This window comes from Acomys minous, assembly GCF_964271855.1.
Source record: "Acomys minous genome assembly, chromosome: 11".
NCBI lineage: Eukaryota > Metazoa > Chordata > Mammalia > Rodentia > Muridae > Acomys > Acomys minous.
The window spans coordinates 103,161,378-103,181,755 of NC_140492.1; the positions used below are offsets into that span (position 1 = coordinate 103,161,378).

Here is a 20,378-nt window from a genome sequence, read left to right on the forward strand (position 1 = left end):
GCCCACCGTTTCCACTGCACCGTTTTGCAGTTCCAGGGAAGATGTCACCCAGGAAGGTAGCTAGTCAAGCAGGACCTCAGAGTGAGTGTGTGTACATTTCTCACATGTAAATATGCCTGGCTGTTTTAACGTGTGTGCCTATGTGAAGCGTGTGTGTGCTCACAAGGTCAGAATTATCACCAAGTGCAGGGTTGGTTTTCTTGAAGATCCAGAAGCTGAACTTTTAGTGTTTCCCCCAAAAGTCTCAGTACGTGGGTCTCAGCCACATTAACCAACCCATGGAAACACAATACATCAGAGTGGCAATTGTGTGACTTGTGTAAAATCGAATATCCAAGGTGGCTGTGGAACGTGTGGCCCCACTGCCTGCACAGCGCCTCAGATTGCTTCCCTCTCAACTTCCACACACCCCAGAGAAGTGGTTTGTGCTCACACTGGAAGCCCCAGGTCTGTTGCAGATGCTTTGGTGGTCAAGGCAGGTCAAGTGGACACTTGTCATGGTCAGCGCTACTAAGCCAAGTGGCCACAGGCCCAGATACATTTGGGTTTACTTGTCTGTCTGTTCTTCCTGTATCAGCGCAGGGATCACCTGAAAAACTCATAGTTTGAGGCATCCCCATGTCTTCTGCCCAAGTTCTCACATCCACAGTGATCTGTTTCTTAAAAATGGATTTAAATAGAGACCTCCCCTCTTCCCCCTGGGCTGCCAATGTAACTTGGTGGTGAAGCACTCCCATGCAAGAGAGCCCAGGGCCAGTTTCCTGCATTAAAAAAGAAGATAAAATGAGACTTCTAAGGCTGTCGTCTTTTCTTCACTCAGTGAATACTTGGTGTGAGTTTTGGACCCCTGCCTCCTGCCTTCGATGTGAGCAAGCAACCCACATCTGCCTCTGTGCCTATTGCAGAAGCCGGAACGCAGCCTATTATGTGCAAATCTTCCTAAGTTATTAGTCAGAGGAAAGCCATTCTGCAGGATGTCATGTGCCATCTCACTGTCTCTCACTTAGATTGACTACGGGTGGGCTGTAATTGATGTGCGAACAGCGGAGAGCCTGGAGTCTCAGAGATGTGGGGTTACGGCTCTGCCTCACAGCTCTGTAGCTTTGGACACACCTTAGCCTGTCTTACAGGCCTCACTGTAAGAATACAGGATTCGTCATAAGTATCATGTCATGAAGTTGTTCATGCATGCACACAGCAAACATCTGCCAAGGAGCCAGGTACTGTGGTAGGTACCTAGGAGCACAGAAGTGATCAAACAGGTATTCTTATTTCCAGAGAGGACGGATAGAATGTGTGAAGGCTTGAACAAGAAATGGTTCCTGTAGACTCAGGTATTAAAACACCTGATCCCCAGTTGGTGGCATTGTTAGGGGGGGGCAGTGAAGCCTTGCTGAAGGAAGAATATCCTCTTTGGTCATTAGTAGCCTCATGCCACCACTTTCAGTTCACTCTCTCTGCTTCCTGTTTGCAGTTGAGGGTGTGATTTCTCAGCCTCCCACTTCAGCCACCTGGCACAATGCCTCTCCCGCCATTACAGACACTCTTTCTGGAATTGTAAGCCCAAATAAACTCTATAAATTGCCTCGGTCATGGTGTTTTATCACAGCAACAGACCAATAGAAAGAGTAAAGGAGAGAAATAAGAAAGCTTTTTCATACCAGAAAGTGATGTATGCTATAAAGAAAAATAAAGGATAGAAGGGTTGTTATTACAAATAAATGGAAAGTGTATATACACATTGCATATATATGCATGCATATGTATACTTTCTTATCGTGTCCAGCATTAAAAAACAAAACAAAACAGTACAGCTGTTCTTGATCCAGCGACAATTACAGAGCTTAGCAGATCCTTCAGAATATGACAGTGTCTTCATACTTTAGCATGTAATTAATCGTGTTATCAATGATCACTGTATTCCTGATGACAATGTAGTATTTTCCTGGTTTTACTTATTGTAGAAATCTAGGAAAACATTTTGAGAAAAAAAAAAGTTGACTGGGTGGTGGTGGCACATGCCTTTAATCCCAGCACTTAGGAGGCAGAGGCAGGTGGATTGCTGTGAGTTCGAGGCCAGCCTGGTCTACAAAGCGAGTCCAGGACAGCCAAGGCTACACAGTCCAAAACTGAGGGAAGTCAGGACAGGAACTCAAGCAGGGCAGGAACCTGTAGGCAGGAGCTGATGCAGCGGCCATGGAGGAGTGCTGCTGACTGGCTTGCTCCTCATGGCTTGCCTGATTTTCTATAGCACCTAGGACCACCCACGCCATGGGTAGCACTGCCTACAGTGAGTCGAGTCCTCTCACATTAAACAATAGTCAAGAAAATGTACCACAGGCCAATCTGGTGGGAACATTTTCTCAGTTGGCGTTCCCTTTTCCAAAATGACTCTAGCTTGTGTCAAGTTGACATAAAACTAGCCAGGACAAGAATGAAGAAAGGTAAGATGTGGCCCTTGCTCTCCAACAGGCCATGGCCAGGCACACAAGTATGTGGACTACAACACAGAATGAGAGAGGTTAAAAATGGTGAGACCCTGTTGGCACAGCCATGAAAAGACGGGCATGGGGCAGAGCATTTGAGGTGTCCTGTGTGTGATCAAAACCAGCGGTGATGAGGATAGAACCAGAAAAAAAAAATATATCTATTTGTGGAATTGGTGCCTCATGTTTGCTAGCCTAGGATTCCACCCACTAAGCTACCTGCCAACCTGGAGCCAAGGTCTCAGCAGGGCAACAGTATGAGATAAACAAGTGCAGCTGATGTTTTGGGGAGCCATCCCCCTCAGCACAGGGAACACATAAGGAAATGATGCAACAGGCCTGAAGGGTACTTGGAGCCCAAATGATGACAGTGTTTACAGTGTTTTTACTTGGTTCAGGACTCCAGCAGGATTAGATAAGATCTCTGGTGTGTGAGTAATATGGATGCAGTAAGAGTCACTGCAGATGTAGGTTGCTAGGAAGCCACAGAGAGAATGCAATGATAAGATGATAAGGCCGAGTACCAGTGAGGAGAGCCAGTGAGCAGACTCCAGATGTTATGTGGGAGCTATCAGTTATAAGGGGGAACAAGAGCAGAGTCACAGACACAGCCGGTTGACTTTGGATTTTCGGGAGACTCCTGAGCTGAGAGCAAAGGACTGCAGTGTGGGGAGAGAGACTGGTTCAGCTGGAGACGAGTTGAGTTTGGGATGAGCACAATCCACCCATCTGTCAAATCCCAGGCTCGTGGGGCATGCTCAGGGCCAGGAGAACAGATCTTGGAGTCTGCGCTAAGTAATCCACCAGCTCTGTGCAATTGGGATGATGCAGTTCAACCTTTTCTTACTTGATCTCCTTCTGCAAAGCGGTGGCACTATTGGATCTGCTCGTCCTACTCCTTGAGCTGGGCTGAGGAGCAACCATTTAGTCTGCACTGTGCACTCAGAACAGTGTGTGGTGCATAATAGGTGCTCAAGGAATGCTTAGCTGTGTCATCACGCTGAGTGACGAGATTCTGACAAAATCATCATAAGAGACAAATTATTATTGTTTTGTTGTTGTTGTTACTCTTATTCATTTGTCTCTCAGCTCAGCACATCTGGGTGGGGGCATCTGTGGGAGTCCTGGTGGGAGGTAACTGTGGTGGGTGGCCTTCGTTAGCCTCTTGACTGTGCTGGGGAATGCCTAGTAAGGCACACTTCTGGGCGTGCCTGTCAGAATGTTCCAGAGAGGATTAAAAGGGGTGTGGGTGACTCCATTTCTTAGCCCGAGGGCCCAGATGTAATAAAAGGGAAGGAATAAATGTGGGTGCAGATGTTTCCTTCTCTGTTTCTTGGCTTCGAGATGTGGGCTGCTCAGCTCCACCAGGCCCCTCCCCACCACAATGAATTAAATTCAATGAAACTGTGAGCCCAAAAATAACTTTTGTCTCTCATCCTTGTTTTTGTTGTTGTTGTTGTTGTTGTTTTGGTTTTTTGGGGGGAGGTTGTTTGTTTGTTTGTTTGTTTGCTTTTGGTGTGGCAGAGAGATCTTTGTCATAGCAACCAAGGGTCTGACTGATCCAGTGACCCTTGGGGTGTCTATGGAGGTGCCTGAGAAGAGGAGACTGTGAAGGGAGTAACTTGTGTGGGGCAGTTGGTGAAGGTCCCTGTAGTGCGCCATATTTCCTCTGGATAGGCCAGGCTTTAGAAGAGGCCTCACACCAAGTGTGCAGGAAAGATGCGGCGTTGATATTGAATTCTGAAAAGGTTATTGTTTCTTTTTGAACAGCATTTCTTTCTTGTAAACTTAAAGCTATCACATACCAACTTCCGGGTTCTCTCCTTTGGAAAATTTTAGGGCTTCCTTAAAACAGCTCTTGTGTTACAGCTCAGCATCTCCCTTGCTTCCCCAAGCAGGAGCTCCATTGGAATTAGCTTGCTGAAAACCAAGTTTTCTCAGAGGGGAATGCTAGTGGAGCAGAACAGAAGGCCTGGCTGGGGTCAAGAATTCTCATTCAGCTACGGTGAGCTCACTTAACTCCGTTCAAAGGACAAGCTCTTCCGGCGTGATGATTTTCTTCAGATGTGCTAATCTTTTCCAGAAATCAATTCTGCCTAGAAGTACAATTTATGCTGTCGATTACTTTGTCTTCTTCTTAGTGAATTAAACTCTAAGCAAAGCTTATTTCTTGGTTTGCATTTTCTCTTAATTATTCTGAGCTAAGCTGCCCCCCCCCACCCCGCCCCGCCCCGCAGAGTGGATAAAATGTGCCTGTGAGTGTGGAACAGCAGAGACAGACACCTACACAGCAAACCCGGCTGTGTGGGACGCTGCCTCTTTGCCAAGTCATCTCAGGTCAGAAACACCTCTGCTCCCAGAGAATGCCATTTGGAGGCCCCCACATGCCTCTCTGTGCATCTGAGGAGAGTCACGGAGCAGCCCCTCAAGAATAGGACCAGGGGCATTTTTCTGCCCCTAGAAGAATACGAAGGATTCTCGATTATTCAACCCAACAGGAGACCAAACGCTTTATTTCCACAGGACTTCAAGCTCAACGTCAGAGACTAAGTTTGCTTCATTGCCATTCGTTTAAAAACAGTGTTAACACACATCATTGTGGGACACCAGGAAAGCAGCAAAGAGTTTCAGTGGCTAACACAACAAGTGACCTCCACGCCACTGACATAGACCAGTGTCATGTTCTTTGAAGGTGTTGGGCTTTTTGCCTGTGGCTTCCCCCGCCCCCCCCCCCCAAAAAAAAAAGAGATGCAAGGCCTTTGCAGAAGTTCACAAAAGGACCATGAGGGAGCACGGAGCTCGGAGCCTGGCTTCTAAATGACATTATTGAGAGACCGCTCTGGTTCCCCGCTGCATGTGTCTAAACTTCCTGTTGTCAGAGATAACAGCAGAGCAAAGTAAGATGGAGTTTACTTGCGCTGTTACACTGTGAAATGTGCTGTGAAATGCCCCCCAACAATGCTGTGTGAATGGACACTTAGTTTTCAGCTAGGATGGGCCGTTCTTGGAGGTGGGGCCCTGGTGGGTGGGTGGGGGTCAGCTAGAGACCTGCCTTTGAGTGTTTTAACCCAACTTCTACCCATAATCTACTTCGTGGTTGACTGGCAGGATGTGACCAGCTGCCACCAACAGAGGCTCTCCAGCCACCATTTCTTACCAGCCCCCATGCGTTGAAATATCCTGAAAGCTCGAACCAATGAATAAATACTCCTGTGAAGGGACACTGTGACCATGGTAACTCCTATAAAGGAAAATAGTCAAATGGAGCTGGCCCCATTATGGTTTAGCCCATAATCATCATGGTGGGAAATATGGTGGCATGCAGGCAGGCATGGTGCTGGAGAGGAAGCTGAGAGGTCTCCGTCTGGATCTGCAGGCAACTGGAAAAGACGGTGAGGCACTGGGCCTGGTTTGAGCTCCTGAAACCTCAAAGCCCACCCCCCAGTGAGACACTTCCTCCAATAAGGCCACGCCCACTCCAATAATGCCACTCCCTAGGAGTCTATGGGGGTCATTTTCATTAAGATTTCCACAGCTCCCTCCCTTAAGCTGTGTCTGCCATGTGTCTTGTGAAGTTGACTGGTGCAGGCTAATCACAGATGCCACTCAAGAGAGAGAGAGGGAGAGGGAGGGGGAGAGGGAGGGGGAGAGGGAGGGGGAGAGGGAGGGGGAGAGATGGGGACTGAGATGTGCTCAGGCCTTAGAGATTCCATGAGGTTTGTTTGTTTTTTTTTTTTAAAGGATTTTATTTAATTTTTAATTTATGTGTGTTGGTGTGAGGGTGTCAGAATCTTGGAGTTACAGACAGTTGTGAGCTGCCATGTGGGTGCTGGGAATTGAACCCGGGTCCTTTGGAAGAGCAGGCAGTGCTCTTAACCACTAAGCCATCTCTCCAGCCCCCCATGAGGTTTTAAAAGGAAAACCACCTGGGCAGGGGAGACTGTTGTACAATTCAGATGGGTGCAGAGGGTGATCAGTTAGGCGCTGTTCGAAAAGGGATTGGGCGACAGGATACAGGTGACACAGTGTTCAGAAAGGGACAAAAAGGGGACAAGAACAAAGAAATGTAGAGGAACAGAACAAGGGATGGGGGAACCCTGTAGCACTGAGAAAAAAAACCTATAAAGCAAGAAACATACTACGTGGTTCCATTCGAATAAAGTTCAAGACCGGGTGAAGCTAATCTGTTGTTGCTATGGGCGCTGGGTGGTGTCAGCGGGTGGTCGGCGCCCCCTCTTGGTGGAGGTAACATTTCCCCCCTTGTGTTGAAAAGTGTCCACCGGCACGTTACCTAGGAAAGCTTTGTCTTGCTCCACATTGCAATGTATTCCTCTGACCATGCAAGTATTCAGCAATACAGTGTTCTCTCGTGGAAACTTCATTTTCAGCACAACCACCAGAGGCAGTGTGTGGCTCAAGCTCATCAGAGGAGCCATGACTGACGCCTAGTCTCTTGTGTCCCCTTGGCCTAGTCCTCTGGGGTCCCCCAATCCTTCAGCTAGTTGGCTTTTACTTTTCCACAAGTTAAATAAATTTGAGCCCATCACAATAGATTTATTTTAGAATTGTATGTTCAGAGAAGTACATCAGCTTTGATTCTTTATAAGTACTAGTGTTAGGAGCACTTTTGCTTATAAGTTGCTTTGGTGGTGGTGGTGGTGGTGGTGGCAGTGGTGTGTGGGTGTGGGTGGGTATGTGGGTGTGTGTGAAATACATGCACTTTTTTGTCAGGTAATCACTGGAGACAATACTAGGCGCTGTGTCAAGTCTGTACTCAGTTTTAGGAGACCCTGCCAAGGAGCCTCCAAAGCCACACCCAACTCTGCTCTAACCCAGAAGGGTCTGGGCATTCCAGTTGCTTCACACTTCAAGTTGTGGCTGTCAGTTGGTACTCCTGGCTGATTTCATTGTAAACAGATGTCATAGAGATGACCACACTGTCGCATAGATTTGCATCTGCCTTACAGTTGAGTAAGTTGAGCACCCTTACACAGATGTGTTTAGCATTTACATTTTAAGAAGCATTCTTGCTCAAATATTTTTGCACATTTTCTGTTAGCTCATTTCTCTTTTTAGTAGAATTTCTGTGTATATTCTAAATGTGAGCCTTTTCTTGGATATATGCTTGTGAGCACTTTCCTCATTTTACAGCTTCAATTTCCAGCATCCTAATGATGTTTTATGATAAGCAGATGTTTTTTTGTATCTTGGCAAAATCTAATTTACTTTCCCCCCATTTTATTTTTAGATTTCTTATATTTGATTTAAGGAAGTTCAATCTATTGTATGCTATGGGGATATTAACATAGATTTTCTTTAGCGGGGCGTGTGGCACAAGCCTTTAATCCCAGCACTTGGGAGGCAGAGGCAGGTGGACCGCAAGGCCAGCTGGTCTACAAAGTGAGTCCAGGACAACCAAGGCTGCACAGAGAAACCCTGTCTTGAAAAACCAAAAGAGAGAGTGAGAGAGAGAGAGAGAACAAGAGAGAGAGAGAGAGAGAGAGAGAGAGAGAGAGAGAGAGAAGGAGAGAGAGAGAAGTTGTTTTAATTTTCACATTTAGGCTTTATATGTATGTATTTATTTTTCATATATATTAGGGTTATATTTTGTGTATAATATAAGGTCAAATGAATTTTTAATTATGGGGGAAAAGACCCAACCCTTATTTATAAAAGACTGCTGCTTGCCGCCTCCTCTTCCTCCTCTTCCAGATTCATTTATTTAATGCATATGAACATTTTGCCTGTGAGTATATCTGTGCACCATGTGCAGATCTGGTGCCCACAGAGGCCAGAATAAGGAGTTGGATCCCCTGGAACTGGAGTAACAGATGTTTGTGAGCTGCCGTGTGGAGCTGGGAATTGAGCTCAGACCTTCTAGAAGAGAAGAAGCCAGTGCTCTAAATCACTGAGCCAGGTCTCCAGCCCTGCAACTACTGCTTTCTGAATGCACCACGCCATTACTTTTGCCATCAAGTACTTAAGACACTTTGTTTATTTACTGGCAATTCTATAGGGCTGAGTCCAGGGCTTCCTGTGTGCTAGGCAGGCACTCGTCCACTGAGCTATCTACATGCATCCATGAATTGTTTTTTGCTAGTAGAAGCCAGAGAATAACACTGGTATATCTTTATGTTTTCCTCCATATCTTTAAGTAGTCTCAGGAATATGGCTTTAAACATGTGCTTTAATATTATGCCACAAATATACGTGGTCATTTACTTGATAGAGATGTTTCCTCTAACTTCTGTTTTATAACAGATGATTCGAAGGTGCTATCCTTATTAATAAATATTTGCATACACATTTCATTTATTTCTTTAAGTAAGCTCCTAGAAATGAAATCGTGGCTTAAAATGCACAGGATTTGGGATGAGGAGCTGCCTCAAGTGGTAAAAATGCTTGCTATGTAAGCATAAGGTTTGGGGTGCAGAGCCCAGCGTCCATGTCAGAAAGCTAGGCTTGGCCACCTCCATGCCTGGAACCCAAGGGCTGTGGTGGGGCTTGAACGGAAGAAGGTGGAGACAGGAAGATGTCTGAAGTTGCTGGCCACCAGCTTAGCTCCAGATTCAGTGAGAGACCCGGTCTCAATGGAATAAAGCAGAGAAAGATAGAGCAGGGGACCCAGTGTCCTTCTCTGGCCTCCGGGCCTGGGCCCCCCCCACACACACATGGGCATCCGTCATCCATTGTCATCTTCCTTTATTTCCAGGGTCATGCAGGGGGCCAAGAATGAAATGGAAACGCTACGCGGCTTCAGAGGGAAGAGTTCTTGAGCAGGAGAGAAGGGAGATGACAGCAGGAGCTGAGGCAGTGCTCCCCAGCGTTTCCTGCTTTGCCTTTTTAAGACAGGTTAATTAAGAAGAAAGAGGAGATGAAAGAGGAGAAGCATGGTTGAGAGCACAGGGAACCCCATCTCTAAAGGAGCCCTGTTTTCTTAGGAAAAAATAAAGAAGATTATAAGCGACTGCAGTCACCTTGTCAAGGCAGAGGACCCATGCTGGCTGTTCTGCAGTTTCAGGACTGCGTCTCCTTCAGAGTTACAAAATGGGACCCTCTTGGTTGCCATGGTGACGGAGGGTTTCATGGGAAGGGGCCAACTTATCTCTACAAAGCTAGAGATTTATTCTTCAGAGCAAAATCAAAATCACTTCCCTTATGATTCAGGGAAAGAGCTTTTGTGCTTTGACATGCCTTGAAGGGTCAGAGTGACAGCACTGCACCTTCCTTCTGCTGGCTGGTCTCCTACGCCACCAGGGCTGGCCCCAAAGGAGGATGCAGGTATGTTCTGTGTGAGACTAAGACATACGCATGTGCATTTGGGGGGATTTCCCCTCCTTTTTCAGTGAGATAGGCAATGACCACTGCCCTGCCCCCCCCCCCCAGATGTGTGGAGATTTAAATCCTTTGGGAAATGCCCTGTCCAACACCACTGGCTCTGAGTAGGTGGCTTTATTGTTGGAGCTCTGGAAGGAAGATTCTGAGAAGGGTGCATTGGCATGGGGCTCCCAAGGGAGCTTCCTGAGCAAGCAAGATGAATGAAGGCCATCATTAACATCTCTGTTCTTTTGTGGTTTTTTTTGTTTTTGTTTTTGTTTTTGTTTTGTTTTGTTTTGATTCGGCATATGTGTGTAGATGTGGATGGCTCCCAAGGAAAAACACCTGAGGATGACTTCTGGCTTTTGTATGTACACACACACACACACACACACACACACACACACACACACACACACACACCCCTACCCACATACATAAAGAAGAGAAGACAAGACAAGAGAAAAATGTCTGTGACTGCTGGAGGTTTGAGACCAGGTAGCCAGGGAGCCCAACATGAGGGAACCGAGGGAAATTGCAGCTGAGTGTCAGCAGATAAACATGGCGGGGGGCGGGGGGACCAGGAAGTTGTCTCTGGAGGGCCACCATGCCCCTTTGGTGGTTAAACATCTTCGAAGCTGCAGTCAATTTCTTCCTGAGTATCAGAAGTATCAGAAACTAACCACCAGGGAGGGAATTTCCATAGTTGCCTCACACAGCGCTAGTGAAAGGTCTAGTTTGTGCTCCAAAGAACCTGGTTTCATTTAATGCCATAGCCACTTGCATTATAACGTCACCTGCCCTCCCCACAACCCCCTGCCCCACACACCTTGTGAGATTTTCTAGATGGTGGACACAGATACCCTGGCCCAGCATGAATATGACAGTAATATAATGAATATTCATCAGCCCCTTTAAACTCTACCTCCTTTTGGTCAGCCCATTGCAGCCTCTCTCTGAGGAATGCTTAAGTTTTGCTTTCCTAAATGAGCTTCTGTTTACACTGTCTGTCTCTCTCAGCTGAATCCTTTTGGTTGAGAAGACAAAACCAGAGAAAAGATCTTCATTACGTGACCGGTTGAATTGTGGCCGGAGAAAAGTATGTTCAAATCCTAAACCCCACCCCCCACCCCACTCCCCCAATACATGCAAACATCACCTTATTTGAGATGAGCATCTTTGTAGATGTTATCAGGAGATAGAGATGAGGCCTTGTTTTCACATGACTGGTGTAAAGGCACAGAGATTTGGAGACACAGGCAACACATCAGAGAAATTCATTTGGAGACAAGAGGCAAAAGTTGGGGCATCTGTTGTCAAGAGATGACAAGGATTGCCAGTCCCTGCTGCTACAGAGAGACAAGGGAGGGTCTCCTTTAGAGTCTCTGGAGGGTGTGCAGCCTGCACACATCTTTATTGCAGACTGCTGGCTTCCAGAGCCGGAAAAGGATAGCTGTCTGTTGTGGACACCGCCCAGTGTGTCCTTAATGTGTTCTAGTAACCCCAGGGAATTAAAACATGGCTTATATGGGCCACAGAACCTCCACAGAGTTCTAGGCAGAGATCTGAGGAAATGTATGCTTGTAGCAAAGACAGCAAGGCCCTTTCCACACATCTCTGCCTGCACGAATGACCTGGGTCATCTGACAAGGCCCGCATGGCTCTGGTTGGATCTGATTGCTTTTTAAGTTGTGAGGGGAAAAAAAAACCCAAATCACATGACATCAATTTCACCATCTTAGCCATGTTCCTGTACATTTAAGAATGCAGTTCTCTAATGCTGAGCAGATTAATTTTGCTGTGGGCTCTTAGTGACTTGAGGACCAGAATATATACTTCACTTCCTGAGGTGATGGGCATACACTTCTGGCTCCTTTACTCCCTCCTGAGAATCCTGTGTCTTGCTGCAACTCTTCATCCTCAGGGCAAAGTCCACATTGAGTGAAAGAAATTAATGTGAACCTACGAGGTTTGGAGTTACGGCGGGCATTGCTCAGCAGCAAATCTTGATGCTAGTGCCAAACTTCATTTGAAATGTTATCCCATTAGTGTTGGCCAATCAGTGCTAGGAGGGACACACAGAGAAGTTGCAGGCTGTTCTTGCTGTTGTGATAGGGACTGGGGGCTGGGTGGACGGTGGGATGTGGAAGTCATCACTGCTTTCCAGAATGAGGAAAGTTCACGGTGGATGCAGAAAGCTTTCCTAGAGGAAATGTTACCACAGCTGGCCTTCAGACGTTGGTCCAGTGTTACCAGGAGCAACCTGGGATAGGCTGATGTAGAAAATACAGGGCAGAGTCGGGCACAGTGAGCTCACACAGATGATTCTAGCACAAGCTTAGGCAGCAGCCTTTGGGAGCAGACATCACAGGTTCAGCACATCACCGTCCTCTCCTTCTGGGGTTTGCCTTGTAGATGTGGCCATATTTACGACATTGTGGTTACTGGCCATGCTGGGACCATGCTGGCATGGAGTCTCATACCTTCACAGAAGCCCCAAGGCCGACTTAGGCCAAGTACTGAAGTACACCAGGCATATGCACTCTCTTGGGCCAGGTACAATGGGCATGTGCACTCTCTTGGGCAAGGTACACTGGGCATATGCACTCTCTTGGGCCAGGTACACTGGGCATATGCACTCTCTTGGGCCAGGTACACTGGGCATGTGTACTCTCTTGGGCCAGGTACACTGGGCATGTGCACTCTCTTGGGCCAGGTACACTAGGCATGTGCACTCTCTTGGGCAAGGTACACTGGGCATATGCACTCTCTTGGGCCAGGTACACTGGGCATGTGCATTCTCTTGGGCAAGGTACACTGGGCATATGCACTCTCTTGGGCCAGGTACACTGGGCATATGCACTCTCTTGGGCAAGGTACACTGGGCATATGCACTCTCTTAGGCCAGGTACACTGGGCATGTGCACTCTCTTGGGCCAGGTACACTGGGCATGTGCACTCTCTGTCTCTGTCTGTCTGTCTCTCTGTGTCTGTCTGCTTGTCTGTCTGTCTGTCTGTCTGTCTGTCTGTCTGTCTGTCTCTGTGTGTGTGTGTGTATGTGTGTGTACACACACACATACACACACACACACACACACACACACACACACACACACACACACACATCAGTGGTCCTGGGTTGTGCACGTTGCCAGAGGCAACCTAGAAGCACCCACTCTTGTTTTGAGACAGACTCTTTCCTTGGCCTGGACTTATCAATTAGGCTAGGTTGGTCAGCAAGACCAAGGGATCCTCTTGTCTCTGCTTCCTTGGATCGTAAGTGGGTGCTGCTACCCACCCACACCCTAGTTTTCATTGTGGGCTCTGGATACTGTGCTTTTCCAGGCAAGCACTGTGCCAACTGAGTCACCTCTTAAGCCCCAGCCTAATAAAGAGGCCTCCAAACTTACTCTGCCGGGGCTGGAGACATAGCTCATTTGGTAGCTTGCGTGCCTCACAAGCATGCAGCCCTGGTTTCATCCCAGGACCGTGAAGATGGTGGTACATGCCTGCTATCCCGGAGCTTGGGAGGCAGAGGTAGAAGGATCATTCAAGGATACGGAGCAAGTTTGAGGCCAGCCTGGACTGTGTAAGACCAATTTCGAGGCTCTTTAGGTAGGCACGTTGGAGGTGTACCCCAATAATGACCCCACCCTGCAAGAGTCAGCCATTATCCCAATTCCTTAGACAGCAGTTGGGGTTGCTTTTCTAGAGGGCAGAATGACAAGGGTGGGAGACAGAAATGAGGCAAGCAGATTAGGGGCAGGAACCTCCATCCGTGTCCTTGGTTCTGTCTCTGCTGGAGGCCTGGGATGCAGAAGTGCTCAGGAGTTCTGATCACTGGTCTCGTTCCTAAATGGTTTCAGGGCTACCTCTTCAAATGGGGGCGGGGCCTGTTACAGTAGCATTGAAGGCCCAAGAAAGGGAAGATGTTGCCTCCCAGCCAAGCATCAGATCTATAGACATGCCGTTCTGTTATCCCTTAAGTCAGCCGATCCAGTTGGGACAGCCAGACAGCCAGCAAAAGGACCACCTCTCAGGAAGGCAGGTTCACCTCAAGCCATAGGAGGAATACTTAGCCCTTTAATAAGATGTTATTCTTTTCCTTCCCAGAATTCCTGCACCCAGCACATTTCACCAGCCGCCGCCAAGAGGACTCTGGGAGGCATAACTTTGCATTTCTCTTGTCTTCCATCTCCCCACGCTCCAGATGCTTGCCAGAGCTTAAATATGCTTTCTCTGGTATTTGGGTTTTTTTCACTCTCTCTCTAAAACTCTCTTCCTACTGTGGGTTGTCCACCATCTGGCTGGCTTCCATGCCTAACTCAGATGGCATAGCTTTTTCTTGCCTTTCTTAAGCTAATATCTAAGGATTCTAACAAACTCTCTAAAACAGGGGGGAAAAAGGGGGGGGGGTGGGTAGACAGAAGTTAAATGTTCTTTTATGGAGAAGGGTGAAACCAGGTTTGATGGGAGACTGTCCCTGAACTGGTGGCTGAGTTCTGCCCTGCAGTCACGAGTGCCTATACTGAGGCTAGACTCTTTCTCCCAGGACATCTGTTTGTTTGTTTGTTTGTTTATGTCACCACTGTCTTTCATGAATGTTAAAAGAGAACATAAGAACTTCTGACGCCATCGGCATCCCTGATTCTTACGTGTAGAACAAGACTCAGGGAGCTGGCCTTTGGTGAGCGCGCAGCGATTACTGGGCTGTACGCAGGGTTTAACACAAGTCAGGTGGAGTTCCTGATCCGTTATATGCTGGGTTATGGTTCATAGGGTGCTATGCCTTTGGCCAACCAGCCTTATGCAAGAGGCTATGGTCATAATGAGCTTTAAAAAAAAAAGTCTACAGAATCATCATGACGTTTCTGTGTAGAGCTATGCCCATCTCATTTGATGTCCTCAGCAGCCACTGTCAGAAAAAGCATTTGTGTTCTTCATGGTCCCAGTGGGGCTGAGGGCACAGAAGGGGGACCCAAGGCCCCGGCCACTCGATAACTATGAGCACACCAGTGTGACAGTGCAGATCGGGGTAGCGCTTGTTGCATTAGCCTAGGTGTAAAGAATTGTGAGTTCACTGTCATTCATGTGCATGTAAAATACATTCACTTGTGCAAAACACTTAGCGCAAACTTCAAGCTTCCTCCTTCCCCCCCCCCCCACAGGTTAATGATGAGATGTACAATTGATACACAACAAACTGAACTTATTTCTTTCAGCTGTGGCAGCCATCTTCCAGTAACTTGACAAAACGACAAACACGGAGGGAGACAGAAGGGACAGGAAACATGGAGTTGTTGCGTTGGCCACATCCAGCGACAAGGATGATGATATTGGAGACATCAAGGGAATGGGGACTGTTAAAAAAGGAATGCCCAGTAAGTGTCACCATGGCAAACTGCAACAATCTACACCATCACTTGTGCTGTGAGCCTCACAGAAAAGAATCAAGTTACACACAAGATTCTTAATTAATGTGCGGACTGAGCAGAGCTGAACTAAGATCTAAGAGCTAAGATCGCTCCCCCCCCCAAAAAAAAAGATAAAAGAAAATAATCAGAAAAAAGGAAAGAAAGACAAAGAGAAAACTGCCTGAGCTCAGCTGAAGTGACAGGTTTCTTCACCCAGGATGCAGGCTTTATCAGGACTAACGGAGAGGAACCTGGGCTGCACCCACTCTGTGAATTCATGGCTTAACATATGAGGGAAATAAAAAACCTAGATGGTAAAGGTAAAGTGTTTTTCTTATTAAAATAATTAAAACGAATAAGTTGCATTTATTTAAGCATACAATCCGATTTAAAAAAAAAAGATTTACTTATTATGTATTACAGTGCTCTGGCTGCATGTGCATCTGCTCACCACAAGAGGGCATCAGATCCCAGTATAGGTGGTCACGAGCCACCATGTATTTACTGGGAATTGAACCCAGGTCCTCTGGGAGAGTAATCAGTGCTCTTAACCTCCGAGCCATCTCTCCAGCCTGATCTGATGGATTTTGATGGGCATATTCCTAAACCATCGTTAAGACAGGGGTCCTATCTGTCACTCTAAAAGTTTCTTTGCACTTCTTCATAGCTGATGTCCATTTTCTTCTATTCCCACAAGGCCACTGATGTGCTTTCTGTCACCACCAATTAGTTTGCATTCTCTAGAGTTCAATATAGCTGAAATCCCATGGCACACACTCTTTGTTTGGGTAACTTTTTTTTTTTTTTTTTTTTTTACTCAGACTAGGTATTTGTTGTATATAAATTGTTGTATTGTTGTATATAAATAGCTCATTTCTATTTATTACAGAGTAGCATTTCACTGTATGGACAAAGCACAGTTGACTTAGTAACCTATTGATAGGCATGTAGGTTCTTTCTAGTTTGGGGTTATTACAAGTACAGCTTCTTCAGTCATGTGCACAGCAAATGCTTTTATTTCCATTGGGTAAGTGGAATGTCTGCATCACAGGGCCATTTGTATATAGTTTTGAGAGAAGTGCTGATGTGTCAGGAGTTCAGCTATTTAAGTGTCTGTCTTTCTGCATTCTCACCGTCATCTGCCTCTTTCACCCTGGTCGCTCACTGGACTCGTGGTAGCATCTCTGCAGTTTCATCTCTGTGACAATGGTGGTCTTCTTCCACACATTCTTTTCCTAGTTGTATTTTTGTGATGTTCCTTTTCCCCCTAATATTGTCTTCTCGATATGGGCTTTGCTCGTTTAATCTTCACAGTGTCATTTAATGAGATCTAGTTCACCAACCTTGTCTTTCATGGTCCCTACCCATTTTCTACTTCCAAATTTACCAAGATTTTCTCCCAGAACCATATAGCTTTCTGTGGTGGTTGTGATGACTCTTCTTGGCTGTCAACTTGACGACATCTGAAATGAACTAAAAACCCCATGGAGGGGCACAGCTGTGAAGAATTTTAGCTTAATTTGAAGTGGGAAAATTTACCTCCAGATCTTTAAGGTTAGAACACACACCTTTAATGGAGGTGAGGCCCCTCTTTAATCTAGCCACCTCTTCTGCAGGGAGTCCATATAAGGACATGGAAGAAAGAAATTTCTTTTTGCCAGCTTGCTTTCACCTCAGTAGCAAGTCCATTCTTTCACCGCCATTGGAGCCTACTTCTTTGGAATTCCAGCATAGACTGAAGAGCAGTTGAGACATCCAGCCTCATGGACTGAACAACGACTGGATTCTTGAAACTGTCATTCATAGGCAGCCATTGTTGGATTAGCTGAACCACAATCTGTAAGTCAGTTTAATAAATCTATATATCAAATATCAAACATCATATATTACTTATATAATATATAAGAAATACATAATATATAACATAAATAATAATATGTATAATTACATATATTATATAATATATAACAACATACTTATATACATATATATTCTTTCTATAAGGCTACCTATCTAATATAGTGGTATGAATGAGTATGGGTCTCATATATTTGAGTATTTGGTCTCCAGCTAGTGGAACTATTTGGGAAGAATTAGGAGCTGCAGCCTTGTTGGAGGAGGTGTGGCCTAGTTGGAGGAGGTGTGTCCCTCACTGGGAGTGGGGTTTTAAAAGTTCAAAAGCCGTGCCAGGTCCATTTTCTCTGCCTGCTGCCTGCTGCCTGGGGATGAGGATGTAGCTCTCAGGCACTGCTCTAGCACCATTGTGGAGAGCCACAGATAGCAGCGCCCCCTGCTGCTTCCCCGGCGCAATGCGCCCCTCATGCACATGCGCAATGAGCCCCTTATGCGCACGCGCAATGAGCCTTTGAGCGAGCCCCTTATGCGCATGCCTGAAGGCATAGCGTGAGGTGGCGTGATCCGAACGCACCAACCAAGAGCGGCAACGTGGCAGTCTCTGATAGGACCAGGCACACTATAAAGGTTCTGTGGGAGCTTTTCCCGGGGTCACTCCGGTAGTCAAAGTTCCTGAATAAACTGCTGCGAGAAGAGTTCCCGGTGTTGGTGTCTTTCCTGCTGGACGGGGGCGGCATCGACACACCATGTCTACCTGCGTGCTGCCAGGTTTCCCACCATGACTGTCATGGACTAACCTCTGCCACTGTAAGCAAGCCTCTAATCAAATGCTTTCTTTTATAAGCTGCCTTGATCATGATATCTCTTCACAGCAATTAGAACAGTAATTTAGACAGAAGTTGGTACTAAGGGCTGGGTTGTTGCTCTGACAGGCCTGACCATACTGTTTGTTGAAGAAACATGAAAGACTTTGCTACTTCAGCCTAGAAAAGTGGTTGGCCCCTTTAGGCAGAGATTAACGGGTCATCTTTTTTAAAAATATATTTTGTTAATTTATTCATATTACATCTCAATTGTTATCCCATCCCTTGTATCCTCCCATTCCTCCCTCCCTCACATTTTCCCCTTACTCCCTTCCCCTATGACTGTGACTGAGGGGGACCTCTTCCCCCTATATATGCTCATAGAATATCAAGTCTTTTCTTGGTAGCCTGCTGTCCTTCCTCTGAGTGCCACCAGGCCTCCCCATCCAGGGGACGTGGTCAAATATGGGGCACCAGAGTACGTGTGAAAATCAGTCCCCACTCTTCACTCTTAATAGGATAATAGAAGACGTAGATCTGAGAGCAAAGTGGCCTGTACAGGTGCAGCTCAAGTGATTTAGGGGGTAATAACACTAAAGACTATTCTTGAGATATATCTTGGCTAAGAATGTGGCTTCTTTTGGCCCTTGTCAAAAAAAAAAAATGCCAGCAGCTAAACTAAAGATTTGGACTAATTTAGTTAGCAGAGGAGATTCCAAGACAACCTAGCATTAACTGTGTTATATGGGTATTTGTGATTTTTCTTATGCAGCTCTACAATGAATTGGAGCAAGTGAGGCAAAGAGAGATACAAAATGTACAGTTTGAGATGAAAAATAGCACCGAGAAATTCAGTGTTAGAGCTAATGCTTGTGCTTAAGGAGATGAAAAGTTTAAAGAGAGGCCTGATAATAAATAGAATAAAAGGAATGGTATCTTTGGCAAAACCCTACCCAGCCAGTCCTGCAACCTGGGAAAGGAATAAACCTGAGAGCTTTTCTCCACTTAACAAGCATCAGCAGGGCTGGAGAGATGGCTCAGTGGTTAAGAGTGCCGCCTGCTCTTCCAGAGGTCCTGAGTTCAATTCCCAGCAACCACATGGTGGCTCACAACCATCTATAATGTGATACGATGCCCTTTTCTGCAGATAAAGCACTCATATGGCAATAAAATAAAATAAAATAAAAAATCAGCAGAGCCAGGTGTGGTAGTGCACACCTGTACTCCCAGCACTTGGGAGGCAGAGGCAGAGGCAGGTGGATCTCTGTGAGTTTGAGATCAGCCTGATCTACAAGGTGAATCCAGGACAGCCAGGCTACACAGAGAAACCTTTTCTAGGAAAAAAAAAAAAGCCTTAGCAAGCCAAAGCTTATGCAGATGTAAGTCAAGGAGTGGGCCAGGTTTCGGCCTAGGCAAGTGGCAGAACTTGGCAGCTTAGGCCACATGGTTCTGGCTTTATCAAGCAGGATGCAGAAATAAAGCGGTTGTGGAAACTTCTTTTTTGGTTAAGGAAAGCTGCCAAGGCCAGGCATGTGGCAGCGGAGTCCAGTGGCCAGCGAGGCCACCACACAAAGCCTGGGTTGCATCGGTGATGCCAAGATGTTGGAGCTGGCAGAGTGTGCGGACCAAGCCAAGGGGAGCTGCGTGCAGGGAGTGGGACCAGCCTAAGAGAGAGAAGTGCGTTGCGGTCAGCCAAGGCGTAGGAGACATGAGCAGCCAGCTAATAAACCCTTTCATGTCAGACGTGAAGATGCAGAATTCAGGGCCGGCCCTGCTGGGTTTCAGCATTGTCCTCACTATGTTCCTTTTCCTCCCTCTGTAATGATAATATATATCCGGTGCCACTGTATATTGGAAGTATGTGATTTTTTTTTTTTTAACATGGAGTTAGAGTTAAGAGATTGCCTGAGTCTAAGGAGCAACTTTGTGCTTTGAAGCAGTCTCCAGAAGGTGAAAGACTGTGGAGGCTTTTGAAGTGGGATTGAGTGCGTTCTGTAGTATTCTTGCATCATGATCTGGCTACAAGCCTGTGGGGGCCGGAGAATGGAATGTGGTGGTTCGAATGAGAATGGTCCTCCCCCTCCCCCGTAGGCTCAGGCGTTTGAAAGCTTGGTCCCCAGGTGGTGGAACTGTTTGGGAAGGATTAGGAGGTGTGGCCTTGTTGGAGGAGGCGTGTCACTTGGGCATGGGCTTTTGAACTTTCAAAAAGTTCAGAAAGAAACTCCCAGGCGCCCTCTCTCTCCTCTCTCTCTCTCTCTCTCTCTCTCTCTCTCTCTCTCTCTCTCTCTCGCTCTCTCTCTCCTGCCCATGGATCAGAACGTAAGCTCTCAATGACTGCTCCAGCACCATGTCTGCCTGCTTGCTGTCGTGATACCTGCCGTGGTGGTCATGGACCAACCCTCAGAAACCCTAAGCAAGCCAGCAATTAATAGCTTTCTTTAAAAGTTGCCTTGGTCAATGGTGTCTCTTCATAGCAATAGTGACTCTAACTTGGCTTACCCTTC

At 46.6% G+C, this 20,378-nt stretch overlaps 1 protein-coding gene across 1 annotated transcript in view; it reads left to right on the forward strand.

Annotated features, from left to right (window-relative positions):
- Positions 1 to 15,505, forward strand: part of CMYA5 (cardiomyopathy associated 5) — a 119,237-nt gene extending 103,732 nt beyond the window's left edge. The window contains exon 14 of the mRNA XM_084800654.1: positions 15,026 to 15,505. The gene's annotated coding sequence lies outside the window, so the exon portion shown is untranslated. The remainder of the gene's footprint in view (positions 1 to 15,025) is intronic.
- Positions 15,506 to 20,378: the final 4,873 nt, after the last annotated feature.